The following is a 20,533-nucleotide window of genomic DNA, read 5'->3' as shown; positions in this document are numbered from 1 at the left end:
ATGCATGCACGACAGTGGCTACTAATCGTTAGATTAAATCCCTTCATAACTAAGGGACATCAGATCCTACCATTGTCCGCGTGCCGTGCATACATGGTTCATGGTTGTGTGTGGAGCTATTCCGCAAAAAAAGTTGATATGTTTGCGTGGAAGCTCGCGCACGACGCCCTACTACTCAATGCCTCAAAAGTCAAGAATCATTAGCATATGAAGAAATCAGACATTACTTATTCAGTGTGTGGAAGATGAGAGGAGGATGGGTCTCAATGCACCAACTAACACCGGCACATGGAGCTATCATGTGTAAAACAAAGGAACAACCCTTAGGGCATCTCCAACGCCGTTCACCCAAACATTGCTGGTAGCAGTAGCGAAGCCGGCCATCCAGCTCAATGCATCAATTGTTCTCTTTTCTTAGAAAAACTAAACCAAATGTCTGTCATGCCGCCTCAATTGAATCAACAATAGGTAGCAATTCAACCATACATTTAAATCCTAATAAAAGAATCGGATGTTCAGTAAGTTTTTAAAATTTATCGCTCCCAAATTCAACCGTGCTCCTCGAAAGCGGCTTTCATCTTAAACTTACTCTCCTTGAGCTTGAACTTCTTCATTGACGCATGTTATTCACCTGGGTAAACTAGATGCAAAACATCTTTTATTTCTTTCTTCTTTTCTCTCATATTGAAGTAGAGAAGTCGATTGCATCAATTGTAAAGCCCGGTTGGGAATATTGCGCGGACTTAGTTGCTTACTAAAGGTAAAAATCTCAGGTCCATCTTGCAAACAATCAGCTGTGGAGCTACAAAGATAAAGTGACTAATTTTAGAGCAAGTTAGTGACGCCAACAGTTAAATACTCCCTCCATCCCGAAATAAGTGTCTCAACCTTAGTACAACTTTACACTAAAGTTAGTACAAAGTTGAGACACTTATTTTGGGACGGAGGGAGCAGAACAGAAGACATAACTGTATATTCTTTTTTTTTGCGAAAACATAACTGTATATTCAACATGCATGAACCTATCAATGGATACATAAGCCATAAATTCAGGGCCATTGGAAAGTATTTTTTAGGTTGCTAACCAAATAAAACAAGTATTGCCACAGAAGTGCCGAAAGGTCGAATTGTTTGATCGATAAAAAAAAATCAGATGATATCTTCCATGGAGATATTTGATCTTGCTTGATATCATTCCAAGGAAAGTAGCAGCCACCCCAGCCCTCTCACATGATCTTCTATATGGCAAATGTTACTTGGAACACAGAGTGTTGGACTTTTGGAGTTTGATAATTCAGGTAGCTGGATAATCCAGGTCTACAGCGAGCTAGAACTGAGAGTATTTAACTTTGCTGTATTAAATATTTCTATGGGGCTCCCTGCCTTCTTGTTATAAAAAAGATGCAAAATTGCATATACAATGACACTTTTGAATATGGTAACAACTTACGACTATTCGCTGGCAGCATGGTAGACAAAATCACCACTAATTCAAAGATCTTTTATGTCCAATCTAAGTTAGGTGCCATTCTAGGGCATTGCTCATTACCATGTAAATGGCCAAATTCAGACTGACTTAATGAGTATGTCAAGACAGTATTCATTCCGACTTTTTATCCAAACGTGTGATATGGACAGGAAGCTTGTGAACATTACAGATTGGCATGGCATGCACAGATTCACAATTATAAGTAAGAATCCTAGTTAAGTAAACAAAAAAAACTGAACTTTACACCTGTAGTTGCAGGGGTGCACTCGCAACAGGGGTCAACAACAGTCATTGATCAAACCTCTGCTAAAAAAATAGCACTTTAGGGTTCAGCTCCTCCTGTAGCCTAGCTACAAACACATAGTGAAAGGAGAGAACAATCAGAATCGCATAACCATGGAACCCGAGCAAATGATACAAATAGTTTGAGAGAAGGCAAGTTACTGACCCCTGTTACAAGGCAAGGAATTCTGCTCATCCCTTGTTTCTTGGTGTGGACTGGGATGCCACATTCTTGAAACACCAGCAACTTCAGAGCATATGGGCATAAAATAAACACAAATCTCAAAACCTTTCAGATTTTATCTGCATGTAATTCAGTGAAACACAATCATTTTCGTTAGGCACATCCTTCATCAGAATATTTGCAGCAAAAACTTCAGTTATTTTACAGTCATAGAAACTCTACTAGTTAAAACTTGAAAGACAGTCATTTATCCAGAAAATCACATGGCAAGCATACTTTTCCTGGGGTTTTTTTTAGAAAAGAGGCGATTGCCCTGCTTTAGCGAACTGGGGCCCTTAAGTTTTACAAATTCTAGTTCGAAACAAAAATAAATAGGTACTGATACAAGTCCTCACGAGGACTGGTTCTCAACAGCAGGGAAGTACGATACAAACCCCAAGGGTCCTTGGCATGGCAGCCGCATCAGTACGAACTAAAGAGAGGTGATCAAATGGCTCGAGAGGCAGCCGCATCACTACTTTTCCTGGTTATAACAGAGGAGAAGCTAGAACGACAAAGCGACGATTGGGCTGCGCACGACGTGGTGCACTGACACCCAGCTGAAGCTTCCCTCGATAAACTTATTCCCATCACTGCTGTTGGTGCTCACCGTCATGCTAAACGTTTTCTTTTCTCCAGCCTTGGAGAACACCAGCATCTCCGGGTAGACTCGCACTGTAAGAGAGCTGGGAATCTCCATCTTCAGTATGTATACTGAATTGGCTGGCCCCACATTTGTCACAGTTCTGTTCACTGTGAATGGTCTTGTCTTGAGTGGCACCGTTATGGTGGGATAGTTCAAGAATGCTTCTGGTATCTTGGGAAGCATCTTGCAGGACAACCTCGGGTCACGCACAATGATTTCCAGGCCCTGATCACCAAGGAGAGCACATATGTAGCCGGCATATTCAGTAATGCCAAGGTCATACACAAGGCCTGGATCAATGGCTTTACTAGGGTTGACATGGCCAGCACCCATGGCATATGCGGTTGCTCATCCAAGATCGGGCCACCAGTGCTGTCCGTGATGTCAGATGTAGTGAGGATGGCTGACTTGATGGCAGCCGCAGACCAGTCAGGATGGGAACTCTTGACAAGCGCAGCGATGCCACTGACATGTGGAGTCGATGTGGATGTACCAGATATAATATTGAATGGACCAGAACCAAACATGGTGAGCGGTGGCCATGCAGCAAGGATGTTGAGCCCAGGTGCTAATATATCAGGCTTTAGCACGCCAGGGCTTAAACTGCTAGGGCCACGGGATGAAAATGCCGCGACAGTGGGAGATGGCCGGACACCAAGCACAGTGTTTTTGTAGATGACTTTGGCACTGGGTTTGCTTGTTGTCCTCACATACTCTGTGATATTGTTGCCATCAGCCACGGTCACCTGCACAACATTGCCATAGTCCTCGAGAAGGGTGGTGAAGCCAGCATCTTTGCTATTGATCAGCACTACGCCAGCCGCCCCGGCACTCATGATGCCACTGATGTCAGACTGGTTTAGTGAAGATCCTCTGTCACTCATTGTTCCTGTGTTATGGCAAATTACAATTTTGCCGGCCACATTTCTTCCAGCTGACGACTTGCAGTGTTTGTCCACATACAAAGGGAATGACTTGGAGCTTGAGTTAGAAGTCTGGTTAAGAGCTTCCCCATTGATGTCGTTGCGGTTCCCAAGCTGCACAACAGTCTCAAAGCTTCGGTCCACCGAGCCAGCTGCGACTGTAAGCAACCATGGTGCAGAATTGGCAACAAATGACTTGGGTCCATTGTTCCCAGCTGCAGCCACGACAACAATGCCCTTCGTTACCGCACTGAGTGCGCCAATGGCGACTGGGTCTTCGCTGAAGCTGACATCGGAAACAGGTTCGAGGGAGAGCGAGAGCACATCAACCCCATCCTTGATAGCATCGTCAAACCCGGCTAGTATGTCCTTGACTGAACACCCCAGAGCTGTGCACACCCTGTACATGGCCAAATGTGCACCTGGAGCAATCCCGGCGGCTGTCCCCCTGCCGAGGCCGTGGACTGAGACATCACTGATGAAGTTCCCAGCTGCAGTGGACGAGGTATGTGTTCCATGCCCCGTGTCATCTCCGGAATCATTTGCTCTGAGAACATGGAATTTGGCACCTATCAACTTGTTATTGCAGCGTGCAGCGCCATGGCATGAGCCCTTCCACTTTGATGGGGGTGGCGGGATGCCACTGTCATCAAAGGAAGGATGCTCTGAATATATGCCGGTGTCCAGGACCCCGATTATGACTCCTTGGCCATAGTTGGTGTCCCTCCACAGCCCGGCATCTTTCTCCAGTCCAAGGAACTCCGGAGTGTGAGTGGTGCTGGGGCGCCAGAGATGGTCTGGAAACGCCCGCATAAACTCTTTCCTCTGGGACACCATGGCGAGGTCGTCTTCGGTGAGCCTCACGGCAAACCCCGTGAAGACCTCGGTGTAGGCATGGATGAGGCGTGGCTCATCGGAGCCGGCGAGAGGCGTTGGCAGGAAGGAATCCTGCCACCAGCGGTGGTCGTCCTCGCTGCCCGCTTCGACGGGTGGCCTCAGCATCACAATGTATGTGCGATGGCTTGGAGAGAGGCCTGCACCTTGGTCGTCGCATACCGCAGGTGAAGGAACATGCAGGAGCATGAGGGTGAGGGTGAGGGTGAGCGTGAGGGCCAAGGATGCCATGGTTGGGATGGGATCGGCTGGAAGAAGAACAGGTGGGGCTTGAGCTTGGATCTTTGGAGGAAGAGGGTGAGGGTGGAGCTGGAAGTGAACAAGAGGGAGAGAGGACACCAATGTGCGCGAGCTTGGTGTGCGAGGAGGGAATGGTGGTGGTGGAAGCTTGGTGTTGTGAGCTTGTCTGTATGACAGTGTGAGCAGGGGTGGTGGAAGTGAGCGAGAGGAAGAGAGATATAGACCGAGTTGTGGAGAAGAAAAGGAGGAATGCTACGTGTCGAGTGTTGAGTGAGAGAGACGCGATGCGTGAGTCTGAGTGCACTAGGTTGTACACTGTGACTGCGTATCATTTGGGTAGAGAAATTTGTCCTAGGGGGAGGAAGATTAATTAGGAGAAAGATGAGAAGCGTATCTACTGCAGAGCATGCTCTCGTCTCCATGGTTGCACTGCATCTGCACCTCCGAGAAATTTGCTCTGTTTATGCATTTGTATTGATGTTCTTTCTGCGTTCCATTACCATACATTCCTAGACTGATTTGCTATACTTGACCAGAGTTCAAGTCGTACAAATTTGCAGACTAACTTGTAATGTGGAATAATCTCATAATGACCAATTCATCATGTGGTCTTTGTTAACTGCTGTAGTTTAATCAGGATCCTTTTCTTTTCTCTCTCGGTTGGCTGTGAAACAGAAAGAAAAGGGAAAGCAACAACACGTGAAGCTTGGACGTTACAGCACCCACTCCTTCGTAGACTAATGTGGTCATGTGGAGTAGTGGGAGACACAGAAGTGATGTCCTACACCCCTAAATGGCGTAGGGAGACGCTGGTGTCGAGCGTCCGCTGGTGGAGAGAAAGGCTCCAAACAAAAGGTTCATGCTTGCAGAGCAGATGAGGAAAATGGTGGAGGCGAGCAAGTGACCGAGAGGCAGGGAGAGAGGCCGCTCTGCTGTTGCTGTGTGTGGTGGGCTGGTGGTGGGTGCACTGCAAAAAGAGAGAGGTTGAGCTTCCATCCATGGAAGAAGAGGAAAGCTCTGCTGGTGGTGGTGGTGGAAGTGACCGAGAGGACGACGCTACGTGTCGAGTGTTGCGCTAGCCTGGGTTTCAGTTTCAGTTAAATTAAAATCAAAATAGCGGGGCGGGACAAGATGTTTAGCGGAGCCAAGCCATATTTAGCGTTTTTTATGGAAAATCAGTAGCAAATCAACGCATTAAAATTTGGATTTGGAAAAGAGAGGAGGGAGGAGCTCAGCTTGCCTGGCGATGGATGATCTGGACGAGGCACATCGTCGCCTTCCTGGCGCGGAAGCGGAAGCAGCCGGCCGCTGCACAATCTTACGGTGCCTCCCGTACTCCACCAACTCGCCGGCGCTTCGACGACCCGATGCGCCGGCGCTCCCCGAGCTCACCTACGGCCTCAGAGACACCCCGCTGGCCTCCTTTGCCGCCGCTGTGGTGTCCCTCTGGCCGCCACCGTAGACACTAATGGCCGCCGCCGGCCGGTCGTGCTTCCGTTTGAGGAGAGGAGGGGGCTGGGGAACGGAGTACTCGGTCAGTCGGAGTCTCTTTTTTCCTTTGAGAAAAAAAAAATCTAGGTTTCCTGCTTCAGCCCATTCTGACTGCCGTCATTGGGCTGTGGCCTGGGAAGGCCCGGCCTCTATTTATATTTTTGGCAACGGCAATGTCTCAAAAAAAAAATATTTTTGGCAACGGCCATTTGTTTTTTCCGAGGTCCAGAGTTTACATAGCAGATGCGATGTATCAGGTGAAAATGCCTTCGCCACAGAGCATGCTCTCGCCTCCATGGTTGCACTGCACCTGAACCTCCGAGAGATTTGCTCAGTTTATGCATTTGTATTGATGTTCTTTCTGCGTTCCATTACCGTACATTCCTAGACTGATTTGCTATGCTTGACCAGAGTTCAAGTCGTATAAATTTGCAGACTAACTTGTAATGTGGAATAATCTCATAATGACCAAGTCATCATGTGGTCTTTGTTAACTGTTGTAGTTTAATCAGGATCCTTTTCTCTCTCGGTTGGCAATGAAACAGAAAGAAAAGGGAAAGCAAAGGCACGCCAAGCTTGGACGCTACAGCACCCACATGATCCTTCATAGACTCTAGCGTGGATAGTAGTGGAAGGCAGAAGTGACTATGCCCTGACACCCACCGGGCCACCCCTAAAAATGGCCTAGGCAGATGCTGGTGGAGAGAAAGCCTCCGAACAGAGTACGAAGATGCACTGCGGCGTGCATTCGTGCTGTACGCCACCGAGTTCGACCGCATCCGCAAGATGCATGCGGCTCCAGGAGCAGATGCGGCTCTGCTGTTGCTGTGTGTGGTGGACTAATGGTGGTGGTTGTGGGTGCACTGCAAGAGGGAGAGGTTGAGCTTCCATTTATGGAAGAAGAGCAAGCTCTGCTGCCGGTGGAAGTGACCGAGAGGACGACGCTGCGTGTCCAGTGTGTCGCTAGCCTGGGCTTCAGTTTCAGTTAAATTAAAAATAGTGGGGCGGGACATGTTTAGCGGAGCTAAGCCATATTTAGCGTTTTTGATGGAAAATCAGTAGTGTCGTGGTGATCTCACGGTAGATGGCATGGGATGGCTAAAAGTGGGGGGCTAGGTGACAAAATCCCCAAATTGATCCTTTAATTCAAAGGACAGTGGTTCCTATACCCAGATCTGCACTAGGAGAACGTATCTAGTGAAACGAGGGAACTGGTGCACCAAATGCACCAGCGATATATGGGCCATTGGATGCAAAAAGCAGGGACAAGATCGGTCAGAAGATGGGCCTCCTGGTACATTTGCAAAATGGTCATTGAAGTGCAGTTAAATCAGGCGAATTGACCTCCCCCATACTCAGTTCGTCTCTCTTCCCTTCCATCTCAAGTATATGTAGGCATGTCTCATCTTCATTTATATATTTGTTTGACCGAGCTTTTGTTTCGAATCGTGCATAGCACCTGATAAAATTGACAAGATGTACTCTTGTACCAGCTTATGTAACTGTTGCATCATTGCTCATTGCCGACTTTGGCCAAAAAAATCGTGCATAGCACCTGATAAAATTGACATGATGTTGTTTTGTAAGAAAACGAAAGATCTCTGAACCAAAGAGCTTCTGTTTTGCAACATTTGCTCTGAACCAAAGAGCTTCTGTTTTGCAACATTTGATGGAGTGGTTTTGAGCTTCCTGTGGTGATTCTTGGGAAGCCTGCCTAGGGTCAGATTAGCTTATCTGGCCTGGAGTGGTACTCTTGAGTCTGGAGCCTGATGTTTAGTTTTGTTTAATGACCTGCTGAGACTTTTCTAGCCTCCTGTGAATTGCATTTCTTGAATCACATGAAAAGCTACAGGGCCTATTTTCTGGAAGTATGCCATCATCTAATTTAATTATATAATTTTGCTGACCATCGGACCGGTTTACCATGGGAATTACTTTTCATTGTTGTCCTGCTCAAATCAGTACCAAATAAAAATCATTATCAGTAACTACCAAGAGAGCTCTGAACACATTTTATTTAGGTTCTTCCATGCAAGAACATCGCGTCTTTCACATCTACCATTCTTAAGAAGTTGCTCCCCACTTCTCCCTATTCTCTCATCATGCACACTATCCACGTTAGCGGATTGCCACGTCATTATTCAGTTTTTAAAATCACCCAATCAATCTTATTCCCCTGCGGTCACGGCGCTGCATGCAAGCGTCCATCTCGCTAGGCATGCTCAATAAGCCGCAATCAATATGTGCATGACTCTGGCATCGTAGAAACTCCTCACGTTAATTCCTGGAAAGTACTACGTCTGTCTCCTTAATTAGCGTTCCCCATTAATTCAAGGAGGCATGTAGCTGGACCAACGCATGCGGTAGTGTAATTTTGCATGCGCGGTTACGTGGGTGGGTGATTCATCCAATTAATAGCAGCACTGATCCCTCAAAAAAAAAATCCCACTGGTTCTTCTCATCTTCTCTCTACATACCGCGCTGCCGCCGACGATGACTTCGCGCGTTGTCGCCATCGAAGAGCCGCTCACTACTGTCAGCTCGGGGCCCCATGATCGTTTTCCTCTATCTGTAGTTCTGTACCGCTCACGGAGCCCTCGATCCCCGCCGTCGCTGGCTATGATGGCCCAAGCCCAACTCTCAGGCATCGACAAGTTGAGCTATACATGACGCCACCACTCTCCTCCAACATCACTTGCACGAGAGGTGGGTGCTCTCCCTCCTCTCAATTTCCTCATATATGAACATAATTTTTGAGTTAGCTTGATTTGACGCTCTGATTGTGTGTGGTCGGAAATTTCATAGTAGGAATCTCTTTTCCATCCCCAGCGACCTCCTCTGCGGCAACAAGTCCGGTCAGTCTCTCTCCCCCAAACTCCTTTCTAACTCAACTACTACTGACACATATATCGAGATGCGATGGATCATTGATGTTTCTCCAATCCGGTTGTTTTTTATTGGAGGCGCTAGATAGTGAAAAATTCTTCTTCCTTAGGGTTCTGGAAAGAACAAACAGATGAAGCTACCATATACGTATTGTTCCCCAACAACTACATCTCTCTGTCTCCCTCCCTCTCACATATGTTAATTTAGTACGAATTGTGTACTTTTATAGAACCACAACATATGGCATATTGGGGTTCATTTCATGTAATTTGTTCCCTATGAGTAGTATTTCATTGTGAATTTTATGGTATCTTTCTATTACCTGAGCGATACAATTGTGTGATTGACATAGTTTTTCTTCCCATGTTGCAGGGTTCTACTGTTGTCACAACAATCATCTATCTACATAAATGAAAAGTTATATATGAAGTGACTGTTATGAACATACTTGCATTCTCTCTCTTATGAACATACTTGCATTCTCTCTCTTATGAACATACTTGCATTCTCTCTCAAATTTATGATAACTACTCCTATAGATTTACTATACATGATTTTTTATAGATAGAATATCAATATTTGCTTGGTATGCTTCTAATAGCAATCCAAACCACAAAGGTTTTTCCTCGCAGAGAGATCAGGTATGGGTTGTTCTCATTGTCCTTCAATTTAATTGCTCTTAGTTTATCTCGCAAAAAGATTGCTCTTTGTTTGCTGGTAGTGTGTTAAATAATACTCTATTTAGAAAAATGGAGTGCACATGTGTCTATTCAGTAACGATGACATTTTTTATAGTTGGTTATCTTTCGCTCAATAAGTGGATCAAGGTGCAGAAGGAAAGATGATTACTATTCGGGCAAATTAGTATGAAGTATATCTGTTTCTTGCTCCGATGCACTTCTAATAGACAACCAAATGATATTATCTTGAAATATTATGAGAAAAATCTCATTACAATATATGTTACTTCTCTTAATGTTGGTGATGCATTCTTCTAATTTTGCAAATGTGGAGATAGTCTACCATATATTAATTTGCAAGAATTTTTATACCATTCAAAGCTTCAAATAGACTATTATTGTTTCCATTAATCATTCTCACTCTGTAAATCCTCCTATACACTACTATAAATTCCCGCAGCAACGCGCGGGGTATCATCTAGTTGGAACAACACAAGCATCCACATAAGTTGTATGACAAGCACTCATCTAAACTACAAAAAGCTCGCATATTTTTTTTAACACATGTACATTCTGGCTGATTACATGGTGCCAAAAATACAAAGCTTGACATGACCAGCTGTCATCTTGAGAGACATGAAGATGACTCTGAAGATTACCCAGTCATAGTTCATCAGCATGGGCTCCTGATTCTTTGATCTCCTAGTTCATGCCTCCAACTAATCGGTTTAAAGCATGGTGAAGCTGCGAAGAAGGGTGATGCTTGACATTCCCTGCTGATCAAAGGCAAAACACTGTTGGAGCATGCAAGAATCTGAATAGTCAAATCTGGAATAACTATAAAACCATGATATAGAAAGTAACATTGGATTATCCTCTATAAAGGGGTTGCTACAAATAAAATGCGATTCCAAAGTATCACATTTTTAGAATACAAAGGAAATTCACTACTAGAAAAGTAGCGATGCAACATTGGGGATACATATTTGTTTTGGCTCGACGATAGTCAGCTAAAGACGTTTTTGTAACTACAAAACATATAAATAGATGACGAGTAACATATTAGTATTTAGTAGTTCCTCGGCAATGATGATCAGTCATTTTAGAACAACCATCAGTCAGTCGCGCAAGACAAGAAACAAATTGGCAGCTACTACCTATAGCTAGTGTTATGTGTTCATGTAACATGTTTTTCGAACTGATTATAGGAACCTCCAATATATGAGGTTTTGCAAATAGAATATAAAGGAACACTGACATTCTGCAAGCCATGATTACTAACTTGCATGAAAATAGGGAGTACATCCCTTGTAATTGACATGAAGATTGTACAAATATACTTGCAGCTCGTATGTAAACTTGGTGCTCACGACACACTATTCCAATTCTGAATCAACAAAAGCATGCCTTTTCAGTGAACTAGAACAACATTGCTCATGCTCATCTCCCAGCCACTGGTTTAAACAGATTGGGGAGAAAGGTGTGAACGAAATTGTAAGAACAAAAATGACCTGAACACATAGATAAAGGAAGAAGCAAACATATCAAGCCTTGAATTGCTGCAGATGGTTAGCGCCGGCGGCAGTAGATTGAGTCAGAAACCAACACACTCTTCAGATGTTACGGCGGTAGGCTGCTGCTAGAAATTTCAAAAAAGCATATCGCTCCTATGTATTTGAGTGAGACGACGCTCGATTGGTACAGGATTGACAGAGATTGAGCGAAATTTAGTAACCCTAACTCGCCTGCCACGGTGGTACAGCAGAGGGAGAGAGAGGCGATTGGTTTTAGTGAGCAACTTGAGAAAGGGAGATCGGTTCTTGAGTTCGCTGGGCCACCCTAGCTCGCGGCGGCGGCGGCGACAACGGGTACAGATGGAAGGGGAGAGAGACGAGCTGGGTGTGGGGGAGGTCAATTCGCCTGATTTAAGTGCACTGAAAGGACCCTTTTGCAAATGACTGATCTTGTCCCTGACTTTTGCATCCAATGGCTCGTATATCGCTGGTGCATTCGGCGCATCAGTTCCCTCTTTTCACCAGATACGTTCTCTCTGCACTAGTTGGTACTTCCTCCGATCCAAAATAAGTGTTTTGGCTTTAGTTCAGATTTAAACTAAAGCCAAAACACTTTTTTGGATTGAAGGGAGTAATAAAGATATTAAGTAGTTAAAATGCAACTAGTTCTGTTAGTTCAACTCTCGCCTTTAAACCCAGCATTTATATTAGGCCTAAATTCATAATTTATACTGATGTTTAACTCAAACTAGTACAAATGCCCGTGCGTTGCATCGGGCGATAAATGTGACAGGACTTGCTTCATGGGTACTTTTTTGCCACTTTATATATCTAATTTAAATAAAGTTTGAACGTGAAAATTTCCTTGTTTTTATTAAATCTTAATATTTTCATTAAAAATGTAAAACCTTTTAAAGAGTAGTATAAAAAATTATGTAAATCGACACATTTCTCTATGAATTTTTTTATGTAATTAATTATTTCTATTTTACATTTTGAAATGTTTTTGTAGTTAGTAGTGCTTTTTTGGGGAAGTTTTAAGTGTTTTTAAAAAAGCACGAACATATTCGTTGAAATATTTTTAAACTATTTTTATGTGTGTAATTTTGTGGGCATTTTTGTTCAGTAATTTTTATGTTTTTGTAATCCAATTGTTGCAAACATTAGAAATAATGTTACACCGAGTATTTCTTTTTGGACTTTGTAATTTGGACGTATCCTAACAATGTTTGTGATGACCTATTCAGCTCCTAATTTTCATTTCATCCTATTAAAATGTATCAACTTTTTTTTGTTGTTCAGTAAAACACGATTTTTTTACTTTGAGTAGGTTTTTTAGATTTTTGAGAATATTTTTAAAATTGAAATTTTCTTATGGTGAAAGATTTTTTTGGAATATTATATTGCATGTCTTATTTATTTAGCACTACTTTTGTGTTTGGTCCATTGAGATTTTTTTTGAAACTATGGTCCATTGAGAGTGTTTGTGTTATTTTGGTAGCAGCTAGCTCAGACCTTAGAGTCGTTTGCTTTAAAAGAAAAAGCCCACGGCTGTCCATTCCATAAGACCCCCATCCCCGGCCACTCCATCTGTCTCCTCTGCCCTGTGTGAAGACGCGCTCCTCCTCCCCCACCTCCGCCTCCTCCGCCTCAACCTGCTCCTCCACGACGCTCACCGCCGCCTCGCCGCGCCTTTCTATCATTCCAGATTGTCCAAGAGGTGAGCATGGGGTGGCCATGGCCTTCCTATTTGGGCAACCGAAGAGTGGTGGATCGGGCACACTGGCTCTCCTAATTTTTAGAACATCCTGATCTAAGAATTTTTGGGATCAATCTCAACTCAAAATTATGTGGTTATCGTTTTATGTAGTTGAAGCTAGATTGAACGACCCTAAGCTCAATAATAGTCAATATAACTTGCTCCACGTGCCATTGTGCAACACTTGAAGCCAAATAAAATCAATAGAAACAAACTATAAAATAATTATTGATCAACACAGTACACGATTCTGTACTATTTGTCATTTCCACAGTATTGTCATGTCTGAACCCACAAACATTGAATTTTAAAGCACTCTATCATTCTCTTATAATTGGCAACCCCAAAAAATGTATATCATGGCAAGCTCCAAAAGTTTTCTACATATATATAAGTGATATTTTAAGTAGAAACCAAAATCCAATATTAATTTCTGAAAGGAAAAAAAAATCCAGCTCTACATGTTTATTGTCTCCCTGCTCATTGCCTATTAAATGTTGGGTGCAAGAAATCTGGCTGCAAGAAATCTCTCTGGCAAATCACCTTCCACCGATTGAGCTCCCTACACAAGCATATTGGTAGGAAAACAAGGTTAGCATATCGGAATAAGATATTTGAGTCATTTGACATTTCGAGATAAATTGATACTATTTGACATACCAGTTTTACTTTGGATTTTCCTAATACAATTGATGAATTCCAGTACACCAGCAAGCATGTTATCTTCACATTCATTGTCCTTGAATGTTAGCACTTGGCCCAAAATTAGTTTCCTGAGTTCATATCCATCCTATTTATTCGTTTTTTGTAAAAGAATGACATCAGCATCAGATGTATAATAATCATAAAAGCACATATCTATACGGTTGCAATATTTACCTTTAAAATGGCAAATGTGGTCTTTCGTCTTCCCATGTGGACATGAATAGGGGAACAAGATAACCAGACAATTCCCTTATATAAGAATATAAATATACTTTATTAATATTGTCTACATACTCAAATCAACAAATAATCAGTATCTAGTATTCATCTTATGAAAAATACCTGTTGTAAACTGGAATATCATCTAGGATTTTATGATGCCATAGGAGAATATTCTCGTTCCATCTAGACCCAGGGCATGCTTTTGACATTGCTTTTGGTAAGTGTTTGGAAATCCATATAATTTTTTCACATATTTTGTGAGTGGGTTGTATCGGTACATCGGATTAATAGGAGTAGGGTCCAAAATGTACATTGTTCTGGTATCTTGGTCCAATGTGAATAGAATGAATTCATCCATGGATTGTACTGGAATATGGATCTGAAATAGGCTACATATTAGATGCAATATTTTTTTTGCTCTAAAGTATATAAAAGTGCTCTTACCGATTTGCATGTCGAAACATTATATTTGATACCAGACCAACTACGAACAGAATTTGCTAGTTGCTCCACATCTAACTTTTTACGGTAATCTAGGTGCCTTCCAAAATCAGTAGTCATCTAATAAATAAAATAATTGGTTAAAAAGATGATAAAAAATCATAATATAAAAAAGTATATAACGAATATAAAAACATACCCAAAATTTCATGTCCAGATAATGCTTTGCTATCAATTGCTTTTTTTGTGCCGTTTGGATGTCATCCAACATAATCTTCCGTACGATCAAATTAAAGCAATCTCGGTCCATGCACTGGTACACGTCGGTGCTATAGAAACGGTTTTTAACCCTTTCCGCGACGGCGTTCGGAACCGTCACCTAGTGAGTGTGGGCGATAGGGGGGTCCTTCCCACACGACCCAGAAACCATCGGGGATATGCCCTCCTGGCACACGCGCTCGGCAAAATGAGGTCGTGTGCGACCAGTGAACACTCTAATACAGAAATACGTATAGTAGTGCTAAAAAAATACAATTATATAGGCGAAATCATTTCCGGTTGTAAGTACATCCCACACAGTCAGTCCCCGCTAAACGTTTCCGTTCGTATATACATTCCACACAGTCACTGCAAGGAAAACATTTGAGTAAGGTGGCGTAACGCAAACAGTTTTTAAGAGAATGTCGTGTGTGATTGTTCATTGATCCAACACGGTTTATTCCTAGAAACTATGTGCGTTGCCTGAGGTCATCGCCTACGGTGTTTTCTCAATAACCGTTTGCAATAGGAAAACCCAATTAGCGGGCTAATTGCCCTATTATTAATAATCCATTTACTGATCTAATTTACATTCATATTAAGCACATAATATATTCCATTTCCATATTGAGGAAGCAGGATTTCATAATTGAAATACATCGGAGTACAACATGATATAGCTTCAGAACTCAGCTACCCCATTACACAACTGCACCAGCCGCAAGTTTCACATGCAACATCTAGAACCTTTAGCAATTAGCATCATAGACGGTACATAGTGAGATGCATCTCATCTGGAAAACCGCTGAAGCGGAAGGCGAATATTGAGCCTTCATTTATGTTGAAGGTCTTTGCAACTTTAGGCCAGTGCATGTGGATGATTGACCGTCCATCCTTCGACCTCTTCAGGAACACACTTCAATATTGAACCGTGGGTGCTGTATGAAAACTTTCCTCGCCTCCTGACCACAGAGGTGGTTTGAGAGGTAATCATCAGTGAACCCTGAAAACAAGGATGTGCATAAATATCTTCTCTATATTGGAAATGGGGCAAAGGAATAAAAAAAGGCAAGGTATAATTGTTAGTACCATCTTGTAAACCTCAGTGCTTCCCATTGTTTCCATGCAATACATATAAGGTAGTTAGTCATCAGGTTAAGTAAGGGTTCGCATGCTATCAGTAAAATATGTTGATGATAAATAAGCACATGGCAGATTCATCAGATTAATTCAAGCCACAGGAAAAACCCATTTATCCAAACCAAGCATGATTAAGAATTAGGAAATATAGCACTTGTATATGTTTCTCATGTATTAAGTGCAGCCAAATTCGATTTATTCCTCATATGGTATACAATAACAGGATGCAGCCACAACAATTGAACATCGCATTGCAGAATTGAACCAACAGTTAACTAAACACCACAACAAATGAACTAGTTAACTGAGCACCACATTGCACAATATAACATACTCCTAATAGAAGATCAGACAGTTATCCAAACCAAGCATGCTTAACAACTTAGAAATATAGCAATTGTATTTGTTTCTCATGTATTTAGTACATCCAAATTTGATTTATTTCTCACATGGTATACAATAACAGAATGCAGCCACAACAATTGAACATCACATTGCAGAATTGAACCAAGCAGTTAACTAAACACCACAACAAATAAACCAAACGTTAACTGAGCACCACATTGCATAATATAACATACTCGTAATAGAAGATCAGACAGTTAACCAAATCAAGCATGCTTAACAACTTGGAAATATTGCACCCTGAAGAATTGAACATCACATTTGTAGAATTGAACCAAGCAGTTAACTGAACACCACATTGCACGACATATAGAACATATACACTATAGCAGAAGATTGCATGGTAAAAGTAGATAGCACAATTCACTAGAATTTGTTAAGGAAAGGCAGTAGCTAGCAAACAGAACATGGGTCCTTATAGTGAGCTAATAAGACAAGCTACTCCTCATTGTCGGAGATATTGATGACGATTGGCTCCTTGGACATGGAAGAGGGCGAGGCCTCCGCGTCATGGGTTCCCTCGTTGTAGTGGTGAGTTGCCTGAGCCGCTCTGGGCACCAACCTGTTGGCCTCGAGATGAGGTAAGCACATGCACGCTGAGAAAACACCTCGTAGTCTTCGTCGAAGGCACCGACGGTGGCCTCGAGAAAACGCCACGAACTGTCGTTTAAAGCAGCCAACCGCGTCGTGGCGTCGGTGCGCGAGGCGTCAACAGTGGCCTCGACGGCGAGGTGCTCCTCCAAGATCTGGGGGTCGGCACGAATGGCAGCCACGGCGAGGTGCTTCTCCACTGCCAAATGCTCCTTGAGATCCTGGCTATACTGTGTGCACCATGGCTTAGGCCGGCACTTATTTGGTGGAGGGGTCGGTGATTTGGGTGGAAGGTGTCGCGCTCGCGCCGGCGGTCGGGGCATGTGGGATGTGGAAGGAGGAGGACGATGGGGGTCGGGTGTGGATTACCTGCCTGGATAGGCGAGGCCGAGCAGTGTGATGGAGGGTCACCGGCGGGGAGGCGGCGCTGCAAGCAATGAGTAAAGGTTTCAACTTGGAAAGGAAGGCGGAAGCAGGGGAAATGTGGCTTTTGGTGAGGGGGACAGGGCGGGGAGGTAGATATTTCCGCGGAAGCCGAAAATTTGGAATCGCTTTAGTGAAAAAACTGGCGCGCAAAGTGTCATCGGACACGGTCCCTTATTCAGAGCGGGCTGTGGACTTTAGCCGTCGCACCTTCTCGCGTAAGCCGTATGCGTACTATACTCCGACGGTGCTCTAAGATATTTTGTGCTGCATCTCACACGTTGCTAATAATAAACTGTGTCGGATCTACTTGATTTTTCGTCTTGATTTGAATTACATAATGGGTTCACAGCAGCCATGGACGGTGTTTGAATTGCTAGACCTTTTATCTGCAGTGAACATGCAACTATATGTGTGTCATAAAAGAATTGGAATTATTCAGGGTTCGTTTGGACATTTTTATGCATTAAGTGAGTTTTCAATGCATTTATGTGCATAATTCAAATTTGAACTACATGCACATGCTCCAGTTCATATAAATTGGTTGAAAAATCAAATCTTTGTCCTTGGGTGCATGCTTAGGTCCCATGCAAGAAATGACAATGAATGTCAAACACCCTGCCACCACCACTCGGCCGCAAACATTGAGATACCTGGTTTTTAAATTCTAGTAAATCCAAAAGTCGTCTGAAATTCATGAAACTTGGCATGCTATCATGGAGCGGCATCAACATGCCGTGGTAAATTTTTTGTCCCATTTGGGGCAGGTTTGGGTATACGCTTCTCACAAACCAGAGCTTCTCACAACAAGCATGATGGTTTCGGTAGGCAACGCCCCACCTTTGGGGACGAAAACTATATGCATTGCCTTCTTATTGCTTTCAAAAAATTTCTCGTGTCAACATAGAACAACAGGAGTGTTGTGTTATTTTTTGTGATTTTTCGGGGTTCGTTTGGAAATTTTTATGCATTATGTGAGTTTTCAATGCATTTATGTGCATAATTCAAATTTGAACTACATGCACATGCTCCAGTGCATATAATTTGGTTGAAAAATCGAATCTTTGTCCTTGGGTGCATGCTTAGATCCCATGCAAGAAATGGGAATGAATGTCAAACACTCTGCCACCGTCACTCGGCCACAAACATTGAGATACCTGGTTTTTAAATTCTAGTAAATCCAAAACTCGTCTGAAATTCATGAAACTTGGCATGCAATCATGGAGCGGCATCAACATGCCATGGTAAATTTTTTGTCCCATTTGGGGCAGGTTTGGGTATATGCTTCTCGCAAACGAGACCTTCTCACAACAAGCATGATGGTTTCGGTAGGGAAGGCCCCACCTTTGGGGACGAAACGATATCCATTGCCTCTTATTGCTTTCAAAAATTTTCTCGTGCCAACATAGAACAACAGGAGTGTTGTGTTATTTTTTATGATTTTTCGGGGTTTGTTTGGACATTTTTTATGCATTAAGTGAGTTTTCAATGCATTTATGTGCATAATTCAAATTTGAACTACATGCACATGCTCCAGTGCATATAAATTGGTTGAAAAACCAAGTCTTTGTCCTTGGGTGCATGCTTAGGTCCCAAGCAAGAAATGGGAATGAATGTCAAACACCCTGCCACCGTCACTCGGCCGCAAACATTGAGATACCTGGTTTTTAAATTCTATTAAATCCAAAGCTCGTATGAAATTCATGAAACTTGGCATGCTATCATGGAGCGGCATCAACATGCCGTGGTAAACTTTTTATCCCATTTGGGCAGGTTTGGGTATATGCTTCTCACAAACCAGAGCTTCTCACAACAAGCATGATGGTTTCGGTAAGGAACGCCCCACCTTTGGGGACGAAACGATATCCATTGCCTCTTATTGCTTTCAAAAATTTTCTCGTGTCAACATAGAACAACAAGAGTGTTGTGTTATTTTTTGTGATTTTTCGGGGTTCGTTTGGACATTTTTATGCATTAAGTGAGTTTTCAATGCATTTATGTGCATAATTTGAACTACATGCACATGCTCCAGTGCATATAAATTGGTTGAAAAATCAAATCTTTGTCCTTGGGTGCATGCTTAGGTCCCATGCAAGAAATGGGAATGAATGTCAAACACCCTACCACCGTCACTCGGCCGCAAACATTGAGATACCTGGTTTTTAAATTCTAGTAAATCCAAAACTCGTCTGAAATTCATGAAACTTGGCATGCTATAATGGAATGGCACCCGACATGTTGTGGTATTTTTCGAGTCCATTTTGAGAGAAGGCGCACCCGAATAACAGCCAACAATGCATTTTGAAAAAAATAGATGCTACTTTAATATCTCAAACGTTTGTATAATTCAAACCGTGTGCGTTATGTTAACCATTCACGTGACGCCACGTGTCTTGGTTTTAATGGCTATAGGTTTTAATGGCTCTTGATCACAAACGTTTTAGATGGGTTGCAAAGTGAGAGCAGGATTTGTGCATCTCTTGAACACAAACGGTTCTTTTGGATGACCCATGTGAACCACTTACAAGCAATTTGGTAAGATTTGCATCTGTCATATTGGGTATGTTGCCATTTGTCAAAGTAGAAAGATTGACATTTGTTGCTCTAGTAACATTGCCATTTGCCAACCTTGTAACACTGCGATTTGTCAAAATATGAAGCTAAAAATCACTAGTAGCATATAATTTTTCAAATAAAATTCAGTAATTAAGCATAGATGGAGGCGAGGAGGCGTGTTCAACCGGGCGTGCAGCGGGTGGCGCAGTACTATTCGATTTGACAGCAGGTGGTGCAGTTCTCGATACGGCTTTAATGCAGACGAGGGAGAGGGTAGCAGTTCCCGAAATATTGAACGACTAATGATGCATCCTCCTTCAATTAGCATCGTGTGAATGCATGAGGGAAGTAATGGGAGGACGACAGGGAAAAGAGGCAGCATGATGTGAATGCAATGCAGTTTGCACTCATATAAAGGCGCCCCTCCATTCCAATGCATCTACCACATCGTACGCACCTAATCATTTGCCTAAGCACCTACACTAATAAGCGCAAAAGTGCTCACTCCAGACCCATGGCGGCGATGCGCACGAGCGGCCAGCGGCTGTGCCAGATGGTCCACGACGTCGGCCTGCGGCATGGCACCGTGGATCATCTCCACACGGTGTTGGCGACCGGCTGGTGGATGGCCGCTCTCGACGCCAGCTACGACTCTCAGTACGACCAGATGATCATTCGCACCACCAACAGGTTCACCGTCGTCAAGAAGCTCGCGAACGAAATCGCCGTAATCCTCCAGCCCGCGCGCCCGGGCTCCTCATTGCC

The 20,533-nt window shown here is 43.2% G+C and overlaps 1 long non-coding RNA gene and 1 pseudogene across 2 annotated transcripts; both read right to left on the bottom strand.

The window, feature by feature from the left end:
* Nucleotides 1-323: 323 nt before the first annotated feature.
* On the bottom strand, nucleotides 324-6,289 carry LOC120962159 (uncharacterized). 2 transcript variants are annotated; one of them, XR_012182922.1, is made up of 4 exons: nucleotides 5,938-6,289; nucleotides 1,938-2,074; nucleotides 1,736-1,839; nucleotides 324-802 (listed from the first exon to the last, which is right to left on the bottom strand). It is a non-coding gene; the product is annotated as an uncharacterized lncRNA (long non-coding RNA). The 2 variants fall into 2 exon arrangements; XR_005753014.3 differs by having other exon boundaries at nucleotides 425-1,839; nucleotides 5,938-6,280.
* LOC109763626 (subtilisin-like protease) lies at nucleotides 2,097-5,921 on the bottom strand (annotated as a pseudogene).
* Nucleotides 6,290-20,533: the final 14,244 nt, after the last annotated feature.

This window comes from Aegilops tauschii, chromosome 1 (genome assembly GCF_002575655.3).
Source record: "Aegilops tauschii subsp. strangulata cultivar AL8/78 chromosome 1, Aet v6.0, whole genome shotgun sequence".
In the NCBI taxonomy this organism is placed as follows: Eukaryota; Viridiplantae; Streptophyta; class Magnoliopsida; order Poales; family Poaceae; genus Aegilops; species Aegilops tauschii.
Note: the sequence above shows the minus strand (reverse complement) of the source record. Positions and strands in the feature narration are given on the sequence as shown.